The following is a 25993-nucleotide window of genomic DNA, read 5'->3' as shown; positions in this document are numbered from 1 at the left end:
GACCATTCGGCCCTTCGAGCCTGCACCGCCATTCTGAGATCATGGCTGAACATCTACTATCAATACCCGGTTCCTGCCTTGTCCCCATATCCCTTGATTCCCCTATCCATAAGATACCTATCTAGCTCCTTCTTGAAAGCATCCAGAGAATTGGCCTCCACTGCCTTCCGAGGCAGTGCATTCCAGATCCCCACAACTCTCTGGGAGAAGTTTTTCCTTAACTCTGTCCCAAATGACCTACCCCTTATTCTTAAACCATGCTCTCTGGTACTGGACTCTCCCAGCATCTGGAACATATTTCCTGCCTCGATCTTGTCCAATCACTTAATAATCTTATATGTTGCAATCAGATCCCCTCTCAATCTCCTTAATTCCAGCAGCGTGTACAAGCCCAGTCTCTCTAACCTCTCTGCGTAAGTCAGTCCGGACATCCCAGGAATTAACCTTGTGAATCTATGCTGCACTTCCTCTACAGCCAGGACGTCCTTCCTTAACCCTGGAGACCAAAATTGTACACAATACTCCAGGTGTGGTCTCACCAGGGCCCTGTACAAATGCAAAAGGATTTCCTTGCTCTTGTACTCAATTCCCTTTGTAATAAAGGCCAACATTCCATTAGCCTGCTTCACTGCCTGCTGCACTTGCTCATTCACCTTCAGTGACTGATGAACAAGGACTCCTAGATCTCTTTGTATTACTCCCTTACTTAACTCTACACCGTTCAGATAATAATCTGCCTTCCTGTTCTTACTCCCAAAGTGGATAACCTCACACTTATTCACATTAAACGTCATCTGCCAAGTATCTGCCCACTCACCCAGCCTCTCCAAGTCACCCTGAATTCTCCTAACATCCTCATCACATGTCACACTGCCACCCAGCTTAGTATCATCAGCAAACTTGATGTTATTCTCAATGCCTTCATCTAAATCGTTGATGTAAATCGTAAACAGCTGTGGTCCCAATACCGAGCCCTGTGGCACTCCACTAGTCACCACCTGCCATTCCGAGAAACACCCATTCACCGCTACCCTTTGCTTTCTATCTGCCAACCAGTTTTCTATCCATGTCAATATCTTCCCGCCAATGCCATGAGTTCTGATTTTACCCACCAATCTCCTATGTGGGACCTTATCAAATGCCTTCTGAAAATCAAGGTACACTACATCCACTGGATCTCCCTTGTCTAACTTCCTGGTTACATCCTCGAAAAACTCCAACAGATTAGTCAAGCATGATTTGCCCTTGGTAAATCCATGCTGGCTCGGCCCAATCCTATCACTGCTATCTAGATATGCCACTATTTCATCTTTAATAATGGACTCTAGCATCTTCCCCACTACTGATAGGACAGGACAATAGTTCTGTTTTCTCTCTCCCTCCTTTCTTAAAAAGTGGGATAACATTAGCCATTCTCCAATCCTCAGGAACTGATCCTGAATCTAAGGAACATTGGCAAATGATTACCAATGCATCCGCAATTTCCAGAGCCACCTCCTTTAGGATGCCATCTGGACCTGGGGATTTGTCAGCCTTCAGTCCCATCGGTCTACTCATCACCGTTACCTTCCTAATGTCAATCTGTTTCATTTCCTCTGTTACCCTATGTCCTTGGCCCATCCATACATCTGGGAGATTGCTTGTGTCTTCCTTAGTGAAGACAGATCTAAAGTACTTATTAAATTCTTCTGCCATTTCTGTTTCCCCATAACAATTTCACCCAATTCATTCTTCAAGGGCCCAACATTGTTCTTAACCATCTTCCTTCTCTTCACATACCTAAAAAAAGCTTTTGCTATCCTCATTTATATTCCTGGCTAGCTTGCGTTCGTACCTCATTTTTTCTCCCCGTATTGCCGTTTTAGTTAAGTTCTGTTGTTCCTTAAAAATTTCCCAATAATCAGTCTTCCCACTCACCTTAGCTCTGTCATACTTTTTTTTTTAAAAATGCTATGCAATCTCTGACTTCCTTTGTCAACCACTGTGGCCCCGTTCCCCCCTTTGAATCCTTCCTTCTCTGGGGGATGAACTGATTTTGCACCTTGTGCATTATTCCCAAGAATACCTGTCATTGCTGTTCCACTGTCTTTTCTGCTAGGATATCCATCCATTTAACTTTGGCCAGCTCCTCCCTCATGGCTCCATAGTTTCCCCTGTTCATCTGCAACACTGACACCTCCGATCTGCCCTTATCCTTCTCAAATTACAGATAAAAACATCATATTATGGTCACTACCTCCTAATGGCTCCTTTACTTCAAGATCGCTTATCAAATCCTGTTCATTACACAACACTAAATCCAGAATAGCCTTGTCCCTGGTTGGCTCTCATACAAGCTGTTCCAAAAATGCATCCTGTAGGCTCTACAAACTCCCTATCCTGGGGTCCAGCACCAACCTGATTCTCCCAGTTCACCTGCATGTTGAAATCCCCCATAACTACTGCGACATTACCTTTGCCACATGCCAATGTTAACTCCCTATTCAACTTGCACCCAATATCCATGCTACTGTTTGGTGGCCTGTAGACAACACCCATTAGGGTCTTTTTGCCCTTACTGTTCCTCAGTTCTATCCACACAGACTCTACTTCTCCTGATCCTATGTCCCCCCTTGCAAAGGACTGAATCTCATTCCTCACCAACAGGGCCACCCCACCACCTCTGCCCACATTGGACGTGGGTGAGTGAGACTGAGCCCAGACCAGGAGATTGCTTTGCGAGTTCCAGCACACTATCCAACATGGGATATGTATTTCCCCTCCCTATTCCTACACCCATCCATCTATCCTCTGCCTCCTCCACTGCTAGGGTGTGGCCAAGTGCTAACCTCAAAGAACAGCACCCCATATTGCCCCTGGGTAATGAATGAACAAAGAATTCTACAATTTCAGGTAAACAGACCCCCACCCCTGTATCTCTTTCTCCCTCTGACCTACCCAAGTCCTCTCACACTCAATCCCAATCATGACTGTAATGCATTGGAGCAGAATTAGACCATTCAGCCCATTGAGTCTGCTCTGTCATTCCATCATGGCTGATTTATTATCCCTCTCTCAACCCCATTCTCCTGAGTTCTCCCCATAATCTTTGACGTGTTGTCAACCTCTGCTTTAAATATACCTAATGGCATGGCCTCCACAACCATCCGTGGCAGTGAATTCCACAGATTCACTATCCTCTGGCTAAAGAAATTCCTCCTCATCTGTGTTCTAAATGGATGTCTCTTTATGCTAAGGCTGTGTCCTCTGGTCTGAGACTTTCTGACTATAGGAAACATCCTCTCTAGATAGAAATATAGATAAACAACAGAAAATCTGCAGATGCTGGAAACCCTAGCAACAAACAAAATGCTGGAGGAACTCAGCAGGCCAGGCAGCATCTATGGAAAAAATAGATGAGGATTAGATTTAAAAGGTGGGTGAGGGGAGCGAGAAACACGAAGTGATAGTTCACCTTTTCAATCGAAGCAAGAGGCTGAGAGTGGAAGACTGAAGGCATCGCGGAGAGAAGGTCGTTTTTCCTTTAACAGCTCAGGGAAAAGAGGCTAGACTGCGCAGGCGCGTGACGTAGTGCGCCAAGGTTTAAAAGAAAGACCGCCATATACAGTGGCCATCTTTGGAGTGGACTGAGTCGGAGTGGGACGGCTTTGGCTCAATCAGGCTTCGGCAAGAAACAGGCAGAGGCGAGGGTAGGTTCCAGTAAGTTTCTGTTTTTCTTTTATTTTAAATTAGAGAATATGCCAGGCAGGATGTTGGAATGCTCTGCTTGCAGGATGTGGGAAGTCAGGGAGACCTCCAGTGTCCCTGACAATGATACCTGCAGGAAGTACATCCAGCTGCAACTCCTAACAGATCGCGTTAGGGAACTGGAGCAGGAGCTGGATGACCTCCGGATCATTCGGGAGACTGAGCAGTTTATAGATAGGAGCTTCCGGGAGGTAGTTAAAGGAACAGGGCACAGGTAATTGGGTTACCGTCAGGCGAGGGAAGGGGAAAGGGCAAGTAGTGCAGGGTTCCCCTGTGGCCATTCCCCTCCAAAACAGGTATACCGATTTGGATACTGTTGGGGGGATGGCTTACCTGGGATAAACTGCGGCAGCTGGAGCTCTGGCACTGAGTCTGATTCAGTAGTGCAGAAGGGAGGGAGGAAGAAGAGGAGAGCAGTAGTGATATAGTCAGGGGTACAGACAGGAGATTCTGTGGTCATGACAGAGACTCCTGGAAGGTTTGTTGCCTTCTGGGTTGCCTAGCCAGGGTCAGGGATGTCTCTGATCGCATGCACAGTTTTCTGAGGTGGGAGGGTGATCAGCCTGATGTCGTGGTACACATCGGTACCAATGATGTCGGTAGAAAGAGTCAGGAGATCCTGAAGAGTGACTACAGAGAGCTTGGTAGGAAGTTGAAAAACAGGACCTCGAAGGTGGTAATCTCCAGATTGCTGCCTGTGCCACGTGCCAGTGAGGGTAAGAGTAGGATGCTCTGACAGATGAACACGTGGCTGAGAAACTGGTGTAGGGGGCAGAGTTTCAGATTTCTAGATCATTGGGACCTCTTCTGAGGCAGGTGGGACCCGTACGAGAGAGACGGGTTACACCTGAACTACAGGGGGACCAATATACTTACAGGGAGGTTTGCCAGTGTTATTGGGGAGGGTTTAAACCAGATTTTCAGGGGGATGGGAACCAGAGTAGATAGTGGAACGGGGGTAAAAATAAATGATGTTAGTAGTTCATGCAAAGTCACAAATAGTAAGGTTGTGTGTGGTGGTAATAATCTTCTGAGGTGTGTATATTTCAATGCGAGGAGTATTGTGGGAAAGGCAGACGAGCTGAGGACCTGGATTGACACATGGAATTATGACATCATAGCCATTAGTGAAACTTGGCTACAGGAGGGGCAGGACTGGCAGCTCAATGTTCCAGGGTTCCGATGCTTCAGACGTGATAGAGGCAGAGGGATGAAGGGTGGGGGGGGGGGGGGGGGGGGCGGGGGGGGCTTTGCTAGTCAGGAAAAACATTACAGCAGTGATTTGGCAGGGCAGATTAGAGGGCTTGTCTACTGAGGCCATATGGTTGGAGCTGAGAAACAGGAAAGGTATGACCACATTAATAGGGTTGTATTATAGACCACCCAATAGTCAGCGAGAATTGGAGGAGCAAATCAGCAGAGAGATAACAGACAACTGCAGGAGACAGAAAGTTGTGATTGTAGGGGATTTTAATTTTCCACACATTGATTGGGACTCCCATACTGTTAAAGGTCTAGATGGGTTAGAGTTTGTGAAATGTGTTCAGGAAAGTTTTCTAAATTAATATATAGATGTACCAACTAGGGAGGATGCAATATTAGATCTCCTATTAGGAAATGAGTTAGGGCAGGTGATGGAAGTGTGTGTAGGGGAACACTTTGGTTCCAGTGATCATTACAACATTAGTTTCAACTTGATCATGGATAAAGATAGATCTGGTCCTCGGGTTGAAGTTCTAAACTGGAAAAAGGCCAAATTTGAAGAAATTAGAAAGGATCTAAAAAACATAGATTGGGACAGGTTGTTCTCTGGCAAGGATGTGATTGGTAAGTGGGAGGCTTTCAAAGGAGAAATTTTGAGAGTGCAGAGCTTGTATGTTCCTGTCAGGGTTAAAGGCAAAATGAATCAGAATAAGGAACCTTGGTTCTCGAGGGATATTGGAACTCTGATAAAGAAGAAGCGAGAGATGTACAACATGTATAGGCAACAGGGAGGAAATAAGATGCTTGAGGAGTATAAAAAGAGTAAGAAAATACTTAAGAAAGAAATCAGAAGGGCTAAAAGGAGACATGAGGTTGCTTTGGCAGTCAGGGTGAAGGATAATCCTAAGAGCTTCTACAGGTATGTTAAGAGCAAAAGGATAGCAAGGGATAAAATTGGTCCTCTTGAAGATCAGAGTGGTCGGCTATGTACGGAACCAAAAGAAATGGGTAAGATATTAAATGGGTTTTATGCATCTGTATTTACTAAGGAAACTGAAATGGAGTCTATGGAAACAAGGCAAACAAGTAGGGAGGTCATGGAACTTATACAGATTAAAGTGGAGGAGGAGGTGCTTGCTGTCTTGTGGCAAATCAGAGTAGATAAATCCCCAGGACCTGACAGGGTATTCCCTCGGACCTTGAAGGAGACTAGTGTTGAAATTGCAGGGGTCCTGGCAGAAATATTTAAAATGCCAATATCCACGGGTCAGGTGCCGGAGGATTGGAGGATAGCTCATGTAGTTCCGTTGTTTAAAAAAGGCTCAAAAAGCAAGCCGGGAAATTATAGGCCGGTAAGCTTGACATCGGTAGTAGGTAAATTATTGGAAGGAATACTAAGAGTACTAAGATCCACAAGTATTTGGATAGACAGGGAGTTATTAGAAAAAGTCAGCATGGCTTTGTGCGTGGTAGGTCATGTTTAATCAATCTATTAGAGTTTTTCGAGGAAGATACCAGGAAAGTGGATGATGGAAAGGCAGTGGATATTGTATACATGGACTTCAGTAAGGCCTTTGACAAGGTCCCACATGGGAGGTTAGTTAGGAAGATTCAGTCGCTAGGTATACATGGAGAGGTAGTAAATTGGATTAGACATTGGCTCAATGGAAGAAACCAGAGAGTGGTAGTGGAGGATTGCTACTCTGAGTGGAGGCCTGTGACTAGTGGTGTGCCACAGGGATCAGTGCTGAGTCCATTGTTATTTGTCATCTATATCAATGATCTGGATGATAATGTGGCAAATTGGATCAGCAAATTTGCTGATGATACAAAGATTGGAGGTGTAGTGGACAGTGAGGAAGGTTTTCAAAGCTTGCAGAGGGATTTGGACCAGTTGGAGGAATGGGCTGAAAAATGGCAGACGGAGTTTAATGCGGACAAGTCTGAGGTATTGCATTTCAGAAGGTCAAACCAAGGTAGAACATACAAAGTAAATGGTAGGACACTGAGGAGTGCTGTAGATCAGAGGGATCTGGGAGTACAGATACATAATTCCCTAAAAGTAGCATCACAAGTAGATAGGGTTGTAAAGAGAGATTTTGGTACATTGGCCTTTATAAATCAAAGTATTGAGTATAAGAGTTGGAATGCAATGGTGAGGTTGTACAAGACATTGGTGAGACAGAATATGGAGTATCGTGTGAAGTTTTGGTCACCTAATTACAGGAAGGATATTAATAAGGTTGAAAGAGCGCAGAGAAGGTTTACAAGGATGTTGCTGGGACTTGAGAAACTGAGTTACAGAGAAAGGTTGAATAGGTTAGGACTTTATTCCCTGGAGCATAGGAGAATAAGGGGTGATTTGATAGAGGTGTATAAAATTATGATGGGTATAGACAGAGTGAATGCAAGCAGGCTTTTTCCACTGAGGCTAGGGGAGAAAAAAAACCAGAGGTCATGGCTTAAGGGTGAAGGGGGAAAAGTTTAAAGGGAACATTAGGGGGGCTTCTTCACGCAGAGAGTGGTGGGAGTGTGGAATGAGCTGCCAGATGAAGTGGTGAATGCGGGCTCACTTTTGACATTTAAGAAAAACTTGGACAGGTATATGGATGAGAGGGGTTTGGAGGGATATGGCCCAGGTGCAGGTCAGTGGGATTAGGCAGAAAAATGGCTTGGCACAGCCAAGAAGGGCCAAAAGGCCTGTTTCTGTGTTGTAATGTTCTATGGTTCTATGATAGGTGGATAAATAGGTAGTTTATTGATCCCAAAGTACTTTGTAAATTACAGTGTCACAGTTGCATTACAATTGCACAGATTTACAAATATAAGAAAGAAAGAATTTTAAAAGTTACCTCAAACAATCTAACAGGAGGGGGTCATCACTTCCCCAGTTATAGGTTGACTCATTATAGAGCTTAATGGCTGAGTGTAAGAATGACCTCATATGGCACTCTTTGGAACAGCGCAGTTGTCCTGTCCATTACTTAAAGTGCTCCTCTTTTCAGCCAAGGTGGCATGCATAGGGTGAGAAACATTGTCTGGAATTGCCAGGATTTTCCTTACCGAGTCCTTTGTTCTACCAGAGCCTCCAATGTGTCCAGTTTGACTCCTACGAGTCTGTCTAGGCCTTTCAATATTTGATAGGTTTCATTGAGATCCCGCCCCCCACCATTCTTCTAAACTCTGCGAGTACAGGCCCAGCACATCAAATGTGCTCATACATTAGCCCTTTCAATCTTGGAATCATTCTCGTGAATGTCCTCTGGACCCTCTCCAATGGCAGTGCATCTTTCCTTGGATAAGGAGCCCAAAACTGCTCACAATACTCCAAGTGTGGTCTGACTTATAAACCTCAGCATCACATCCTTGCTTTTAATTCCAAGCCACCCCCTCCCGTAAGTAGTCTCCCATCTCACAGATCCTTTCTCCTCCATCTACTCCACTAGCCCACCACCCACACACTCCTCCAATCCGCCCACCATATCTCCCTCAATTGGTTCTTCTTCACCTTCATCTACAGCCTCCACCTCCCCCATCCCAGCCTGCAATGTCACCTCCACCCTTCCCATGCCCATGTGACTTCATCTGCCAATCAGCACCTTGGATCCACCTCCAACCCCTCAGCTCATTACACAAGCCATTTCCCCTCTACATTTCCTGTGCAGACGAAGGGTATCAACTCCAAACATTGACTGTCGCCAAGCACGGAGGATGTCATCTTGACTGGTGACGAAATGTCTACAGGCTAATTGCCAAGCTCAGCAAACACCGCAATATTAAACACCTGAACCCAATACTAATTCACCACCATCCTAAAGATCGACTGTCTATTCCTGGCACCATAATTTCCTTCAGCAGTTTGGGTTGTTTTGTTTAAAAGTCCCCATAATTTGTACCACACCTTCTGTAAAAAATACTTCCTTTATACTCCACCAGAATGTGAGGCTACATTTACTAGACGTCACTCGCACACATGATAGCTTGCTGTTATTAGACACACCTACACCTACAGCACAGAAACAGGCCCTTTGGATCATCTAGACTGTGTTATTCTGCCAAGTTCCAATGACCTGTACCCCGGACCACAGCCCTCCACACCCCTCCCATCCACATATTTATCCAAACCTCTTCAACTTTGCTCAAACCCTCACTTCAAACCCTACTTCCTCACTCCACACCCTCCAAGAAGTTCTCCTTCAGGTTCCCCTTAAATATTTCACATTTCATCTTAACCTATGACCTCTTGTTCTATTCTCAGCCACCCACAGTAGAAGAAGTCTTCTTGCATTTAACCTGTCTATACCGCCTCATAATTTTGCAGGTCTCCATCAAATCTTCCCTCTTTCTCCTAATGCTCCAGGAATTAGAGACAGCATTTAATATTTGACCTGCTATTAGGGAGCGAGATAGGGCAGATAACAGAAGCTTGTGTAGGGGAACACTTTGCATCTAGTGATCATAATGCCATTAGCTTCAAGGCGATTATGAAAATGGATCAGTCTGGTCCTTGGGTTGAGATTCTGAACTGGGGAAATGCCAATTTTGATGGTATCAGAAATGATTTGGCCAGTCTGGATTGGAACAGGCTGTTTTCTGGTAAAAGTGTTCTTGGTAAGTGGGAGGCCTTCGAAAGCAAAATATTGATAGCACAAAACTTTTATGTGTTTGTCAGAATTAAAGGCAAGGATAACAGGTTGTGGAAACAGTAATTTTCAAGAGATGGAAGACCTGGTTAAGAAAACAAAAATGAAATTCATAGCAGATTAGGCAAGTAGGTATTTATGGACAATATGCAAATGAACGCTTAAGAAATCAGGAGGGATAAAAGGCATGAGGTTGTCTTAGCAGACAAGGTGAAAGGATAGCAAGGCACAAAACTGGTCCTCTGAAAGACCAGAAATGTCAAAAGAGATGGGGGAGATCTTAACTGCATTTTTCTTTAAACTCAGTCTGTAGAAGTGAGGCAAAGCAGCAGTGAGGTCATGACCCCTATACCGATTACAGAGGAGGTGGTGTTCTGTCCTGAGGCTAATTAGGGTGGACAAATCCCCAGAGCCTGATAAGGTGTTCCCTTGAACCCTGAGGGAGGCAAGTGCAGAACTGCAGAGCCCTGGCAGAGGTAGTTAAATCATCCTTAGCCTCAGCTGAGGGACTGGAGAATTGGAGGATGGCTGTTTAAGAAAGGCTCTAAAAATAAACCAGGAAATTATAGGCCAGTCAGCCTCTCATCAGTAGTGGGAAAGTTATTGAAACGTATTTGGATAGAGGGGGATTAATTAGGGATAATCAGCATACCATTGTGCGGTAGGTCATGTCTAACCAGTCTTATAGAGTTTTTTTGATGATGTTACCAGGAAAGTTGAAGACAAGGGAGTGAATGATGTTGACATGTGCTTCAGCAATCATTTGACAAGGCCCCATGTGGGACGTTGGTCAAGAAGGTTCAGTTGCTTGCCACTCAATATGAGGTAATAAATTGGATTAGACATTGGCTTTGAGGGAGAAGCCAGAGAGTGGTATTTGAAGGTTACCCCTCTGACTGGAGGCCTGTAACTAGTGGTGTGCCGCAGGGATCTGTGCTGGGTCCATTGTTGTTTGTCACCTATAACAATGACCTGGATGAAAATGTGGTTAACTGGATCAACAAATTTGTGGATGACACTAAAATTAGGGGTGTAGCGGACAGTGAGGAAGACCATCAAAGCTTGCAGCGGGATCTGGACTAGCAAAATGGGCTGAAAAATGGCAGATGGAATTTAATGCAGACAATTATGAAGTGTTAAACTTCAGTGGGACCAACCAGGGTAGATAGGGAACGGAGGAGTGTGGTAGAACAAAGGGACCTGGGAATACAGGTCCATAATTCATTAAATTTGGTGTCACAGGCAAATAGTGTCATTAAGAAAGCTTTTGGCACATTGGCCTTTGTAAATCAAAGTACTATGTACAGTAGTTTGGATGTTATGTTGAAGTTGTATGAGATGTTAGTGAAGCCTAATTTCCTACCTACAGGAAAGATGTAAACATGATTGAAAGAGTACAGTGAAAATTTAAAAGGATGTTGCCGGGACTAGTTAGGACTTCATTTCCTGGAACGTAGAAGATTAAGTGGAGATTTGATAGAAATGTATAGATAGGGTAAATGCAAGCCAACTTTTTCCAATGAAGTTGTGTGGGACTACATCTAGGGGTCATGAGTTAGGGGTGAAAGGTGAAAAGTTTAAGGGGAACATGAGGAGAAGCTTCTTCACTCAGAGGGTGGTGAGAGTGTGGAACAAGCTGCCAGTGCAGGTGGTGGATGCTATTTGGATTTCAAAGTTTTAGAGAAGTTTGGATAGATATGTGGATGGTAGGGGTATGGAGGGCTTTGGTCCAAAAGCAGGTCAGTGGGAGTAGGCAGTTTAAATGGTTTGTCAGAGATTGGATGGGCCAAAGGGCCTGTTTCTGTGCTATAGTTTTCTCTGACTCAAGACCTGGTAACATCCTTGTAAATTCTCCCTGTAAGCTTTATCATCCCCACCCAAACCACCTCTATGCTTGAATAGAAGCCACACACAACTCTTTATTCCTTACACAATTATCCAACACAGCCAACCCCCTCCCCTCAGCAAACATTGCAATGTCCCCTCTTGCAATGTCAAGTACCTTCAGTGATCAGGTCCCAATACCTTTGAATGGTCAAACCTCCAGAAAGTAGATTGCATAACAGGTAAAGCCCTCCCAAACATTGAGCACATCTACATGAAATGCTGTTGTAGGAAAGCAACATCCATCATCAGAGATCCCCAACACCCAGGTCATGCTCTCTTCTTGCTGCTGCCATCAGGAAGAAGGTACAGGAGCCTCAGGACCCACACCACCAGGTTCAAGAATAGTCACTGCTCCTCAACCATCAGGCTCTTGAACCAAAGGGGATAACTTCACTCGCCCTGTCATTGAAATATTCCCACCAATAGTCTCACTTTAAGGATTCTTCATCTCATGTTCTTGTTATTTATTTATATTTTGTTGTCTTCTGCACACTGGTTGATCTTTCATTGATCCTGTTATAATTACTATTCTATAGATTTGTTGAGTTTGCCCACAAAAAAATGAATCTCAGGGTTGTACATGGTGACATATGTACTTTGATAATAAAATTTACTTTGAATTTTTCATCCTGCAGCCAGATCTCACTAATGGCTATTAGATTATCCTTATACAAGGAGTGATTGATATGTTTGTGGCCTAGGGTAGAAGGAGTCAATTTTAGAAAACCTAGCACATTTATTTTTCAACCTAGTCCCCTCCTACACTTACATACTTAGTCCAAGATCCATATGCTCTACGACTGCTGGACTAATCCAGCAGTCGTAAAGCATACGGATCTTGGACCTCCAGAAAGTGTCCACAGATGGGTGATTGATAAGTTCGTGGCCCAAGGTAAAAGATGAGTTACACAACACACACAAAATGCTGGTGGAACACAGCAGGCCAGGCAGCATCTATAGGGAGAAGCACTGTCGCTGTTTCGGGCCGAGACCCTTCGTCAGGACTCAGGAGATGAGTTACACAGTTCTCATTACATGCACATGCAGTTCAACTCTGAGTGATTATGCAGAAAGTTTGAAGTTAAAAACTCATCTCCTTCTACCTTAGGCCACAAACCTATCAATCACCCCTGATGAGTTATTAGCTTCAAACTTTCTGCATAACCACTCAAAGAGTTGAGCTGCATGTACAACTCATTTCCTTCTACCTTAGGCCACAAACATATCAATCACTCCTCATATATTTATATTTCTGTTCTCAGATCCAGGTTTTCAGTATGGAAAGATTCAAAGGTTCATTCATTATCCTCCTCCCATCAATCACTCTTGCCATCTGCCCATCCCATTCATTCATTATGCAGTATACATCTGAGATTCATTTTCACCAGATAGCCATGAAACAAAGAAAACCATGAGAAACATTTTGCTGGTGGGAAACACACACTGAAGAGAACTGAGAACATCACAGCCCTTCGGCCCACAATGTTGTGCCTAGTTTGTAACTACTCTATGATCAATCTAACCCTTCCCTCCCACATAACCCTCCATTTTTCTATCATCCATGTGCCCAAGATCTCCTAAATGTCCCTATGTATCCCTCTCCACCACCAGGGCATTCCACACACCTACCACTTTCTATGTAAAAGAACTTATTAAATAACTAATTTATTGAGATACAATACAGAACAGCCCTTTACGGCCCTTCGAGCCACACTGCCCAGCAATCCCCCAGAATTCAATTGTCCCTTAATCATGGGACAATTTAAAGCATCCTATTAACCTACCAACCCGTAGGTCTTTGGACAATGGGAGGAAACCCAAATGGTCATGGGGAGAACGTACAAACTCCTTACAGGAGTGATGGGATTTGAACCCGTCACTGGTACTGTAAGGCATTGTGCTAACCACTACACTAGCATGCTGCCCCATCTCTGACATCTGCCATATACTTTCCCCCAATCACCTTAAAACTATGCCCTCTTGTATGAGCCATGTTCACCCTGGAAGAAAGTCTCTGGCTGTCCACTTGATCTACGCCTCTCATCATCTTGTACAGGTTTACAAGACATGCTCTCTAATTCAGGCAGCATCCTGGACCCTGCCTCCTCATCAGGACTGAAACAATATCTCTAAAAATATTTTAAACAACTAGATTTAGACCCTTTACTTATTTCCACTCCCATTACTCTTGCCATCTGTCCATCCCATTCATTCATTATGTGCCATGTCGTATGGCGTGGGCGATCCTGGTCTTTCCATGACCAGACCCGGAGGCAACCCACATGGTCATGGGGAGAACGTACAAACTCCTTGCAGGTAGCATCGGGAATTGAACCGGATCACTGCGCTGTAAAGTGTTCTGCTAACCACTACACAACCATGCGATGGGAATTGAACCCGGGTCGCTGGTACTGTTAAGCATCGTGCTAACCACCATGCCTCCCTATGACATAACGTGCATTTAATTCTTGTCCTGTATAACCATTTAGATACCAGACAGACTATATTTGTAGAGCAGATTTCTACTCGCCTTTGAGATGGTGGTAAACCTTTGTAATTGACTCCTGCAAAGGGCTGTGCAGACCTAGACACTGATAGATTTCTGCACATCAGAGAAATGAAGGAATAAGAGAAATGTGGAATCTCGCTGCATAAGAGAACAGGTTCGAAGGGCTGAATAGTCAACATCACCCTCAAATTTCTCCTGCTCTCATCCAAATGAGTGTGTTCTGCTCTAGCACTGGGATCGATGCATGTCAGAATAGTGGCTTGAAGACATACTCCTTACACACTACTTTCCCATTCATTCTCACATCCCTGACCATCAAGTTTCTTATATATCCAAACACAAGAAAATCTGCAGACCGCATTTCGGGCCAAAACCCTTCATCAAGAGTCGAAAAAAAATAGATGTGGGAGTGAGGTTTGTATTGGGAGAGGAGTTGTAAAGTCAAGACTGTTGATGTCTCATCAGCAGTTAGCAATAAAAGATCCAGAGGAGGGTGTCCAAGAAGGGGAGGTGGGTTGAAGACGGGAGAAGGGGTCATCAGTGCAGGATGCGAGTAGCAGCACAGAGACAGAGGCAATGGAAGAAGAGCTCAGCATCACGGTGGGTGCGGAACTCACTGAGGTGCGGGCGCAGGGGGACAAAGGGGTCACTTACTGAGGACAGAACGTTCTTTCTCAGAGAGGAAAAGGTCACAGTGAATAGTGAACATCACGCCTTTTTCCCCCCAGTCCTGATGAAAAGTCTCGGCCCAAAACATTTATTTCCATAGATACTGCCTGACCTGCTGAGTCCTTCCAGCACTCTGTGTGTGTATTGTTATCTACGCCTCGGGCTCTCATTACTAAACACTGAAATCTACTGGCTTGTCACGACATTAAAACCATGCCTCCGGAGGAACGCTGACATTTAATCCAATGCAAATTGCAAATCTGACTCTCGGCAATCACAATACCGAACAGTGCTGGCTGGAGATCTGCTACACGGACGTATATCTACCTGGAAGCCATCGATACCCAAAACCAAAACAGTTCAGCTGGCCGACTTGTTAACAAACTGACAGTCTTACAGCTTTTCCCAGTAGTGTGAAGCAACTGAACTCAAACCAGAAAAACTCAGCAGGTCAGCAATATTTTATTCCAGGGACACAAGAAACTGAAGATGCTGGCATGTGGACAAACACTGATTGGAGGAACTCAGCAGGTTGAGCAGCTTCTATCAGAGTAAACAGACAAGTTGCCGTTTTTGGCTTGATAATCTTCATCTGACCTGGATCCCAATATAGACCCAGTACCTTGGAGCACAGAACAGTCGTTCACAGTACAGACCCTTTGGGTCAGCCTTTTAATCTAACCCTTCCCTCCCATTTTTATTTCATCCACGAGTCCCTTAAACATCCCTAATTTATCTGCCTTTACCACTACCCAATTCTAACACTGGAACAGCAATGGGCTGAGAGCGCCTTTTTCATGGACTCTTGACCTCTTTAGGGGGCTTTTGCTGTTGCTTGTGTGGTGGGGGCATGTGGGTTCGTGTTTCTGTTGACACAAGTGAGGGGGAGGGGGAGGATCGATGCTTCTTGAGGGTGTGAGGTGAGAGTGGGGGCTTTGGGGTTCTGATGTTTCTATCATTCTTTCTGGGGTTTTTTGTTTCCTGGATGTCTGTGAAGAGTAGGAATTTCAGGTTGCATTCTCTGATATTAAATTGAACCATCTGAACCCCTGGTAGAGTGTTCTATGTACCCACCACTCTCTGTGTAAAAAAAAAAGTCCTGCCTTTGACATCCCAACACTTCCCTTAAAATTATGCCCTTCTGTATTAGCTATTTTTGACCTCTTTCAATTCACCTCTCATCCTCTGTAACTTCAAAAAGAAAAGCCCTCGCTGGCACAACCTGTCCTCATAAGACATGCTCTCTAATCCAGACAGCATCCTGGTAAATATCCTCTTCACCCTCTCTAAAGGTTCCCCATGTTTCCTATAAAGAAATGAGCAGAACTGAACACAATATTCCAAATTAGTCAAACCATTTTCAGATTTGAACATTTTTTTAAAATTAAATTACCTCTCTCTTTAATTGAACAGTTTCCCAAAACTGGTGGATGTTTGGAGAACAGGTCTGAAGAAGAGCATGAGGGACAGAGTGGGGAGTGAGGAGATGTAGTGGGGAATAAAAGGAGGCAGGAGGTCAGAGCTGAGCAGAGGGGAAATGGACTGAACGGACAGAGTGGGGAGTGGCAAATTCAAGGGGAGGGGAGTGGGAGAAGAGGGGAAGCTTCAAGGGAACTGAGGCCTGTGTGTGTGTGTGTGGAGGATGGCAAATCAAGGTGACAGAGGCCTCTGTGTGTGTGTGTGTCTGTCTGTGTGTCTGTCTGTGTGTGTGGAGGATGGCAAATCAAGGTGACAGAGGCCTGTGTGTGTGTGTGTGTGTGTGTGTGTGTGTGTGTGTGTGTGTGTGTGTGGGGAGGATGGCAAATCAAGGTGACAGAGGCCTCTGTGAGTGTGTGTGTGTGTGTGTGTGTGTGTGGAGGGGGGAATGGTAAATCAAGGTGACAGAGACCTGAGGAGGGGAATGGATTGAAGAGATGGGATTGGGCAGATCGAGGTGAGATGATGCAGCTGGGAGTGAGGGAATGAATCAAGAGAACAGATCTGGGAGACAAGTGTGGGGGGGCGGGAATTGAGGGAAAAGGTACATTGAAGATTATTGTCATGTGCACAAATACAGTGAAATGTAACCAAAAAAAGAGATTTGCAGTAACATCAGAGACATGTGGATTCAAACAACAGTTATAAAATTATCATATACAACCAGAAAAAGACTATACCCACAATTAAACATTTGTTTATTGAGATACAAGCGCAGAACAGGCCTTTCCAGCCCTTCCAGCCGCGGTGCCCAGCAACACCCAGATTTAACCCTCGCCTAATCACAGGACAGCTTACAATGGCCAATTAACCTGCCAACCGGTACGTTCGGGCATGGAAGGAAACCTACGCTGTAACAGGGAGACCATGCAAACTCCTTGCAGCACCAGCGGGAAGATTAGGGGATAGAATTAATTGTGGTCTTGTTAAATCGGAACTTCACAAAATAAACATACTTTCTTAAATAAAACAAGAAACTGAGATGAAAAGGGAAACCACAAACTTAAGTTTAAAAACAGCCACGTTGTATTCTGCGAATCTCAGTCTGCACAAAACTTAACGGAAGCCAAACACACATTTCAGTGTCGACCTGTTCCAATAGTGCTTAATTGAACCAGAGCCCTAGGACGCTGAGAAAATTATACACCAGTTCCTGGTGCGGGTCATTTCTCTGTCTAACACGCCAGCTCCAGCCACATGAGAGAGCCAGGCAGGAAAAGTTTCTGTTTGGCTTTCCGGGGATCATTTTGACGGGAATGTACCTGCTTTGCTTCGAGCTCCTGATTCCTTGATGCTGCCGGGCTGTGTTAAACGGCGGAAGTGGTGAATGGATTTCCAAGTACCGACTGGGGGAAGCTCCTTTACATACGACTTCGGAGTTAAATGCCCGCCGTTCAGGAGGATGTTACGTCCTTGAACGGCATTGTAAGAAAAGGGAGGGGCAGTACCGTAATAAAACCCCGTGAGAGATCACGTTTCTGTAAGTCTCTGGTCTCGCCGGTCTACTGGCAGAGGCGTCTCCACAACCTCAGTCGCATTCTACAGAAACTGTGGATGTTTCGGCTTCCGCAGGTCCACCTCAGCAGGGAGGCGAGTATTTCGCAACGTTTACACACACTGTCTCCTTTCTGTCAACCTTATCCAATCCTGGGACCATCTGACCGACGGTGAAGGTTCAGTGGGCGTCCCTTTTCCCAAAGAAAGGAGAATATGCTGCCGCAAAGTGCCTGCGCCCTCTAAAGAGCGGAATTAAAAGGGCAACGACCAAAATTCCGGCGGAACTCAGCGCGTCGCGCAGGGAGGGGGTGGAGGAAAGGAACTGGGGACGTTACGAGTCGAAACCCTGCAATAGTGCTTCAAATTGGCAATTCCTTTCCTTCCACGCATGTTGTTGGACCCGCTGAGTACCTCCAGCAGATTAGGTGTTGCTCCGGATTCCAGTTTTTTGTGGCTCCTGAATTAAAAAGGTATCGTGTTGGTGTCGTTTAGAATTCTCCCCCACCCCTTGTTCCCCTTGAACCGAGCGGCTTGCTGGTCCCTCCACGGGAGGTTGGGGGGAGGGGGTGCTGGTAGTAGTCTGCAGTTACAACTGCATAGGATAGGGTGGGAGAGGAACAACACAACGCGAGTGGACGGTCGAGACCCTTCATCTGGGCTCTCTAACCACGTTCATGATCAAGGACCCCTACCTTCGTCCCGTGGGCAGACAGCTTTATCAGACTCTTTAATGAATCATATACTGAAGAGAAACACTTGATCTTTCAAGCACCGCACAAAATGCTGGAGGAACTCAGGAACTAGGAAATGAATAAACAGTAGATTTTCCTTCCGAGACCCTTTTTCAGCTGACTCGCCCTTTGCGTCAGAGGGTTACTACAATGTTGTGCAAAAGTCTTAGGTACCCCAGTTATATACATTCTTGTGTGTGTGGATATATACGTGTATGTGTGTGTGTGTGTATGTATGTATGTATGTATATATATATATATATATATATATATATATATATATATATATATATATATATATAAATAACATACAGGAGCAGAAGTAGGCTATTCGACCCATCGAATCTGCTCCGCCATTCAACCATGGGTCATCCAATTCTTCCAGTCACCCCCACTCTCCTGCCTTCTCCCCATACCCTTTGATGCCCTACCTAATGAAGAACCTATCTATCTCTGCCTTAAATGCGCCCAATGACTTGGCTTCCACAACCAGATTTCCACAGATTTGCAACTCTCTGACTAAAGTAATTTCTCCCCATCTCAGTTCTAAAAGGACACCCTTCAATCCTGAAGTCATGCCCTCTTGTCCTAGAATCCCCTACCATGGGAAATAACTTTGCCATATCTAATCTCTTCAGGCCTTTTAGCATTCAGAATGTTTCTATGAGATCCCTCCTCATTCTCCTGAACTCCAGGGAATACAGCCCAAGAGCTGCCAGACATTCCTCATACAGTAACTCTTTCATTGAAGCTTTGGACACTACCTCACGTTTTTTTAATATACAGTATTTCTGTTTTTGCACACTTTTTAATAATCTATTCAATATACATAGTTGATTTACTTATTATTATGTTTTATTTTATTTATTATTTTTTCTCTCTCTGCTAGATTATGCCTTGCATTATGCATAGCTTCTGCTAAGTTAACAAATTTTGTGTCACATGCCGGTGATAATAAACCTGATTCTGATTCATTCCTGGAATCATTGTGAATCTTCTCTGAATCCTCTCCAATGTCAGTATATCCTTTCTAAAATAAGGAGCCCCAAACTGCACACAATACCCCAAGTGTGGTCTCACAAGTGCCTTATAGAGCCTCAACATCACATCCCTGTTCTTATATTCTATACCTCTAGAAATGAATGCCAACATTGCATTTGCCTTCTTTACAACTGACTCAACCGGAAATTCTTGCACAAGGACTCCCAAGCAAGTCCCTGTGTATCTCTGCATTTTGGAATCTCTCCCCATCTAAATAGTAGTCTGCCCGTTTATTTCTTCCACCAAAGTGCATGACTATGCACTTTAAAACATTGTATATCATTTGCTACTTCTCTGCCCATTCCCCTAAACTATCTAAGTCTCTGTGTTTCCTCAACACTACCCGCACCTCCACCTATCTTTGTATCATCGGCAGATTTAGCCACAAATCCATTAATACCATAGTCCAAATCATTGACATACATCGTAAAAAGCAGTGGTCCCAACACCGACCCCTGTGGAACTCCACTGGTAACTGGCAGCCAGCCAGAATAGGATCCCTTTATTCCCACTGTGTCTTTTCTGCTGATCAGCCAATGCTCCATCCATGCTAACTCCCCTGTAATTCCATGGGTGTGTGTGTGTATGTATATGTGTGTGTGTGTGTGTGTGTATATATATATATATATATATATGTATATATATAAAAGCAATACCCACAACACCACCACACTAGACACATCACAGTGACCATTTTGACACACATATATATATTTATTTATGTATGTATGTATATATAAGGTGTCCTTTATTTCTTAAGGTTGTTACAGCTGGGGGTGGTAATGGAGACAAGCTCCCAATACCTGTTAAATGCTCCCAATGGCATATGCCTCAAACAGCCTTTGACGTGTGGTTTCACTACTAAGCCCAGTAGAAACATTTCTACTGATGGAGAAGGGGCAAAGGTCGGTCGTTGGTACCTTAAAACCAGTTGCTTTAAGCAAATGCAGCTCATCAGCTGTGATTGGCAGTTCATCTAGCAGAAAGAAACCTCTGTGGCCTTGCTGCTGTATCCACTCTTCCATATTGTACTGCCCAAGCTCCTGCATATCTAGACAGCTAGGATGCAATATCTATGGTCAACTCTGACTGATGGAGGCATCAGACAGATTTATATATACAGTATGTGTGATACATGTGTGTGTGTGTAACCTTCAGGCTCCGTCTACTGCGTAAGTCTAGGGAAGACAATTTCTGATTCCACCAAATGTGTGAGATTGAGATGTGAGTCCACCCGAAACTGCCCTGTTTGAGTGGATGCTCTGTGATTTGTTACCCTGTTACAAATCTGAACCTCGAAATAACAGATAGTACGACGCATTCAATTAGATGATTTAGCTTTATAATTCCTAATCTGACTACAGGGTTAGTGAAGAAAAAGCAAGAAAAGGACCCATTTTAATGAAGCAGTCTAATGTGCACAAGTTGGAGCTCATGGTTTCCCCTTCACCGATCCTCCTTCGATCTCCCCGACCTTCGTTAGATCATGGTCCCATTCCAGCATCTCGTCCCTTCATCTCCTCCTGAGCAAAAGCCCCAGTGTCATGAAAACACCCTCCCATCATTGGATGGCTCACATTCCAAAGCACTGGTTATCTCCAACCATAACCCAAACACTCCTCCTACAGAAAGACCATTACATTAGGCAGGATTTGTCTGGATAGACAATCTGATAGATCTGGAGAAGATATTGTTCAGAAGGTTCTCAGGAAGTCGAGAATAAGATGCAGATCTTGTGGCTACATCAGTTTTATTAAATGTTCATAACAGTTTTACAGTTTAACACGGCAGCAGGGAACCAAGTCTAACTGTAACCAAATAACTTGAACTAAGAACTTTCCTTGTGTTCCTCCTTTATACTAAAACAAGATGAGGCCACCCTCAGGTGGAGGAGCAACACCTTATATTCCATCTGGGCTCACACAGTAGCATAGTGGTTAGCTCAAAGGTTAATATTACCGGTGACCCAGATTCAATTCCCACTATTGACTGTAGAGTTAATACATTCTCCCCTGTGACTGCGTGAGGTGCTCTGGTTTTCTGGTCTTTTCCCCAAAGACCTACTGGTTGCTAGGTTAATAGGTCATTGTAAATTGTCCCATGATTAGGCTAGGATTAAATCAAGGGATTGCTGGGCAACAGAGCCCAAAGAGCCAGAAGGGCCTATTCCATACTCTACCCCAGTAAATAAACATAAATAAATAGAATTATGTTTTCTCTTGCATTTCTTAGACTCCGTAAGCACCTATTTGTTCCTACCTGCTTATACCTGCTAAGCACCTCCTTTTATTTTCTTAACCAGGGCCTCAATATCTGTTGAAAACCAAGGTTCCCTAAACCTATTATCTTTACCTTTTATTCTCACAGGCACATACAAGCTGTGTACTCTCAAAATTTCTCTCTTGAAAGCCTCCCACCTAACAATTACATCTTTGCCTGAAAGCTGCCTGTCCCAATCCACACTTGCCAGATCCTTTCAGATACCATCTCCAATTTTGAATCTCAAACTGAGGACCAGACCTATCTTTTTCCATAATTAATTTGAAACTAATAGCATTATGATCACCAGGTGCAAAGTGTTTCCTGACACAAACCTCTGTCACCTGCCCTGTCTCATTTCCCAATAGCAGAGCAAGTATCATAAACTTGCTTATTGGGACTTCTACTTACTGATTAACAAAACTTTCCTGAACACATTTGACAAACTCTCTCCCATCTAGTCTTTTTACAACATGGGATTCCCAGTCAAAATGTAGAAAGTTAAAATCACCTACTATTGCAACCTTATGTTTCTTACAACAGTCTGCAATCTCTCTACCAATGTGTTCCTCTTAATCCCACAGACTGTTGTGTGGACTTTCATATGGCCCCTTTAACATGGTCATATCATTCTGATTCCTCAATTCCACCCATAAAACCTCACTAGATGAGTTCTCCAGCCTGTCCTGACTGAGCACTGCTGTGATATTTTCCCTGACGAGAAACACCCATCCTCCTTTAATCCCTCCTGCTCTGTCATGTCTTAAAACAACGGAACCTTGGAATATTGAGCTGCCAGTCCTGCCCCTCCTACATCCAAGTCTCACTACTGGCTACAATATCATAATTTCACATGGTGATTGATGCCCTGGGCACATCTGCCTTTCCTACGATACTTCTGGCATTGAAATACATGCAGCTCAGGGCATTAGTCACACCATGCTCAACCTATTGATTCCTGACTTTGAGGACTTAACGACATCTCTCACCACAGCCTCTCCGCTATCTGTTCTGACACTCTGGTTCCCATCTCCCTGTAACTCTAGTTCCACCCACTCCCCGTAGCAAACCTTCGCACTAGGATATTAGTCCCCTTACAGTTCAGGTGCAAACCGTCTCATTTGCACCGTCCCACCTTCCCTGGAAGAGAGCCCAATGATCCAAAAATCTGACACCCTCCCTCCTACACCAACTCCTTAGCCACGTGTATAATCTTAATATTTCTGGCCTCACTAGCACGTGGCACAAACAGCAATCCTGCGATCACAACCCTTGTAGTCCTGGGCACCTAAATCCCTGAACACACTTTGGAGAACCTCCTCACTCTTCCTGCCCATGTCATTGGTACCCACATGAACCATGACCTCAGGCTGTTCACTCTTCCACTTAAGAATGCTGAGGACTCAATCCAAGATATCCTGGACAATGGTACCCAGGAGGCAACAAACCACTTGGGCATCTCGTTCCTGTCCACAGAAGCTCCTGTCCATTCCCCTAACTAACAAATCCCCTATTACCACTGCTCCACTCTTGTCCCCATTCCCTCCTGAGTCACAGTGCCAGAGACCCTCCCCCTGACAGTATCCAGAGGGGGTGACGGGGTGACCACAGGGGTACACTGTGCTGACTGTTTAACCCTTTCCCCTTCCTCACTGTCTCCCGGTTTCCCATGTCCTTGCACTTTGGATGTGACTGCCTGTATTGCACTGTACTGCTGCCACAAAACACTGGATTTCATTATTGTACATCAATGATGTACAGATCACTTTTGGCTCTTCTGTTTGTCATGAATGTCTGCGAAGATGACTATTTCAGTTCGTATACTGTGTACATTCTCTGCTCGTAACGGAATGGTTAGAAACAGATCCGTAATAATAAACCTGATTCTGATTCGGATGGTGAAAAGAAATTACTTACCAGGCACTGTCACATCAGAGGCGTTCTTTAATCGCTTCAAATCTGCCAATCTCGTGCCACGGCCTCCTCTTGTGCCAAGATGCCAAGGGTGGAGGAGCAACAGATTATATTCCGAGAGGGTACCCTCCAAACTGATGGCATGAATATTGATTTCTCTTTCTGTCATTTTTCCCTCCGCCTCCCCTCTTCTTCTATTCCTCACTCTCCCCAGATCCCCTCCCCCTTCCCTTTCTTCTACAGTGCACTCGCCTCCTATCAGATTCCTTCTTCTCCAGCCCTTTACCTTTCCCACCCCCTGGCTTCACCTATCACCTTCCAGCTACCCTCCATCCCCTCCCCCACCTTTTTATTCTGGCTTCTTCCCCCTTCCTTCTCAGTCCTGAAGAAGGGTCTCGGCCTAAAATGTCAGCTGTTTATTCATTTCCATGGATGCTGCCTGACCTGCTGAGATCCTCCAGTATTCTGTGTGTGTTGCTCTAGATACTTGTAGCAGTCAGAGGAGATACAGCCCAAATTAATGCAATGGAGAGGATTCTTGTCCTTTTGTCTGTAAAGCTCCTGCACACAGAAGAGCAGAATTGACTTATTAATCCATTCTTTGAATATTTCAAAGTATTATAATAGCCTTATTTAACTAAAAAAGTGAGGGTGGGGAGTTTCTAAGTTCATGCAGTTTCACTAGAGTAGCACACACACACAATGCTGGAGGAACTCAGCAGCTGAGACAATATCTATGGGAAGGAACAACAATCTGAATGGTGTCAAGTTAGGAAAAGGGGATGTACAACGAGATCTAGGTGTCCTTGTTCATCAGTCACTGAAAGTAAGCATGCAGGTACAGCAGACAGTGAAGAAAGCTAATGGCATGTTGGCCTTCATAACAAGGGGAGTAGAGTATAGGAGCAAAGAGGTCCTTCTTCAGTTGTACAGGGCCCTGATGAGACCACACCTGGAGTATTGTGTTCAGTTTTGGTCTCCAAATCTGAGGAAGGACATTCTTGCTATTGAGGGAGTGTAACGTAGGTTCACAAGGTTGATTACCGGGATGGCGGGACTCTCATATGTTGAAAGATTGGAACGACTGGGCTTGTATACACTGGAATTTACAAGGATGAGAGGGGATCTGATTGAAACATATAAGATTATTAAGTGATTGGACACGCTAGAGGCAGGAAACATGTTCCCGATGTTGGGGGAGTCCAGAACCAGAGGCCACAGTTTAAGAATAAGGGGTAGGCCATTTAGAACGGAGTTGAGGAAAAACTTTTTCACCCAGAGAGTTGTGGATCTATGGAATGCTCTGCCTCAGAAGGCAGTGGAGGCCAATTCTCTGGATGCTTTCAAGAAAGAGTTAGATAGAGCTCTTAAAGGTAGTGGAGTCAAGGGATATGGGGAGAAGGCAGGAATGGGATACTGATTGTGGATGGTCAGCCATGATCACATTGAATGGCAGTGCTGGCTCGAAGGACCGAATGGCCTACTCCTGCACCTATTGTCTATTGTCAATCGACCTTTTGGGCTAAGATCCTTCATCAGGACTATTGGAACACAAGTCCAATGAAGGGTCTCGGTTCCAATGTCAACTGTTAATTCCCCTCCATCAACACTGTAGGTAACGTAGTGGGTGTAATGGCTCTGGTATGGTGCGGCTCTCCTGCACAGCATCAAAGTAAGCTGCAGAGAGTTGTAAACTTAGTCAGCTACATCATGGGTTCTAGTCTCTGTAATATCCAGGACATCTTCAAGGAGCGATGCCTCAAAGAGGTTGCATTGAAATGAATTTAATTGACTTTGTTTCTTAAATCCTTCACATCTTCTTCTTTATGTGCCTTGCGCGTTACACGCCTGGGTGATCCTGGATTTCCACATCAAATGATCCCATGCAGCGTCAATAATATCTCGCACACTTAGATCTGTTAATTCTTTCACAGTGTCCATATATTTTCTTCTTTGCCTTCCTCTTCCGCCTTCCCCAGGCATATGGCCTTATAATGTAAGGCATTCTATTTCTCCTTTTCTGATGATATGGCCCAGGAATTTAAGTTTCCTCTCATTTAATGTTCTCATTAAAGATCTTCTTGTATGGGCATGTTGCAGTACTGTCTCATTAGTTACCCTATCTCTATATGATATTTTCTGCATTCTTCTAAGAAACCACATTTCTATGGCTTCTAAGTTTCTGGTGTTATAGTCCATGTTTCGGAAGCATACAGCAAGATTGACCAGATGTAGCATTTTAGTAGCCTAAGCCTTGTTGTGATAGAAATGTGTCTGTTGGTAAAAATGGGCTTCATTTTTTGGAAGTTGGTTTTGGCAATGACAATTCTTCTTTTTATATCTACTTTACTTCTAGCATCTTGTGATATAAAGCTACTAAGGTAATTAAAGCTGGTCTTTTGTTCAATCTCTTGGTT

General features: G+C 44.4%; 2 protein-coding genes across 2 annotated transcripts in view; one reads left to right on the top strand and one right to left on the bottom strand.

Annotated features, from left to right (window-relative positions):
* The window catches only part of ydjc (YdjC chitooligosaccharide deacetylase homolog), a 128625-nt gene extending 110780 nt beyond the window's left edge, over positions 1-17845 (bottom strand). The window contains exon 1 of the mRNA XM_073051851.1: positions 17397-17845. The gene's annotated coding sequence lies outside the window, so the exon portion shown is untranslated. The remainder of the gene's footprint in view (positions 1-17396) is intronic.
* Positions 17846-17939: 94 nt separating this feature from the next.
* The window catches only part of LOC140730873 (uncharacterized), an 88706-nt gene continuing 80652 nt past the window's right edge, over positions 17940-25993 (top strand). The window contains exon 1 of the mRNA XM_073051850.1: positions 17940-18101. The gene's annotated coding sequence lies outside the window, so the exon portion shown is untranslated. The remainder of the gene's footprint in view (positions 18102-25993) is intronic.

Source organism: Hemitrygon akajei, chromosome 7, assembly GCF_048418815.1.
Source record: "Hemitrygon akajei chromosome 7, sHemAka1.3, whole genome shotgun sequence".
Lineage (NCBI taxonomy): Eukaryota > Metazoa > Chordata > Chondrichthyes > Myliobatiformes > Dasyatidae > Hemitrygon > Hemitrygon akajei.
Note: the sequence above shows the minus strand (reverse complement) of the source record. Positions and strands in the feature narration are given on the sequence as shown.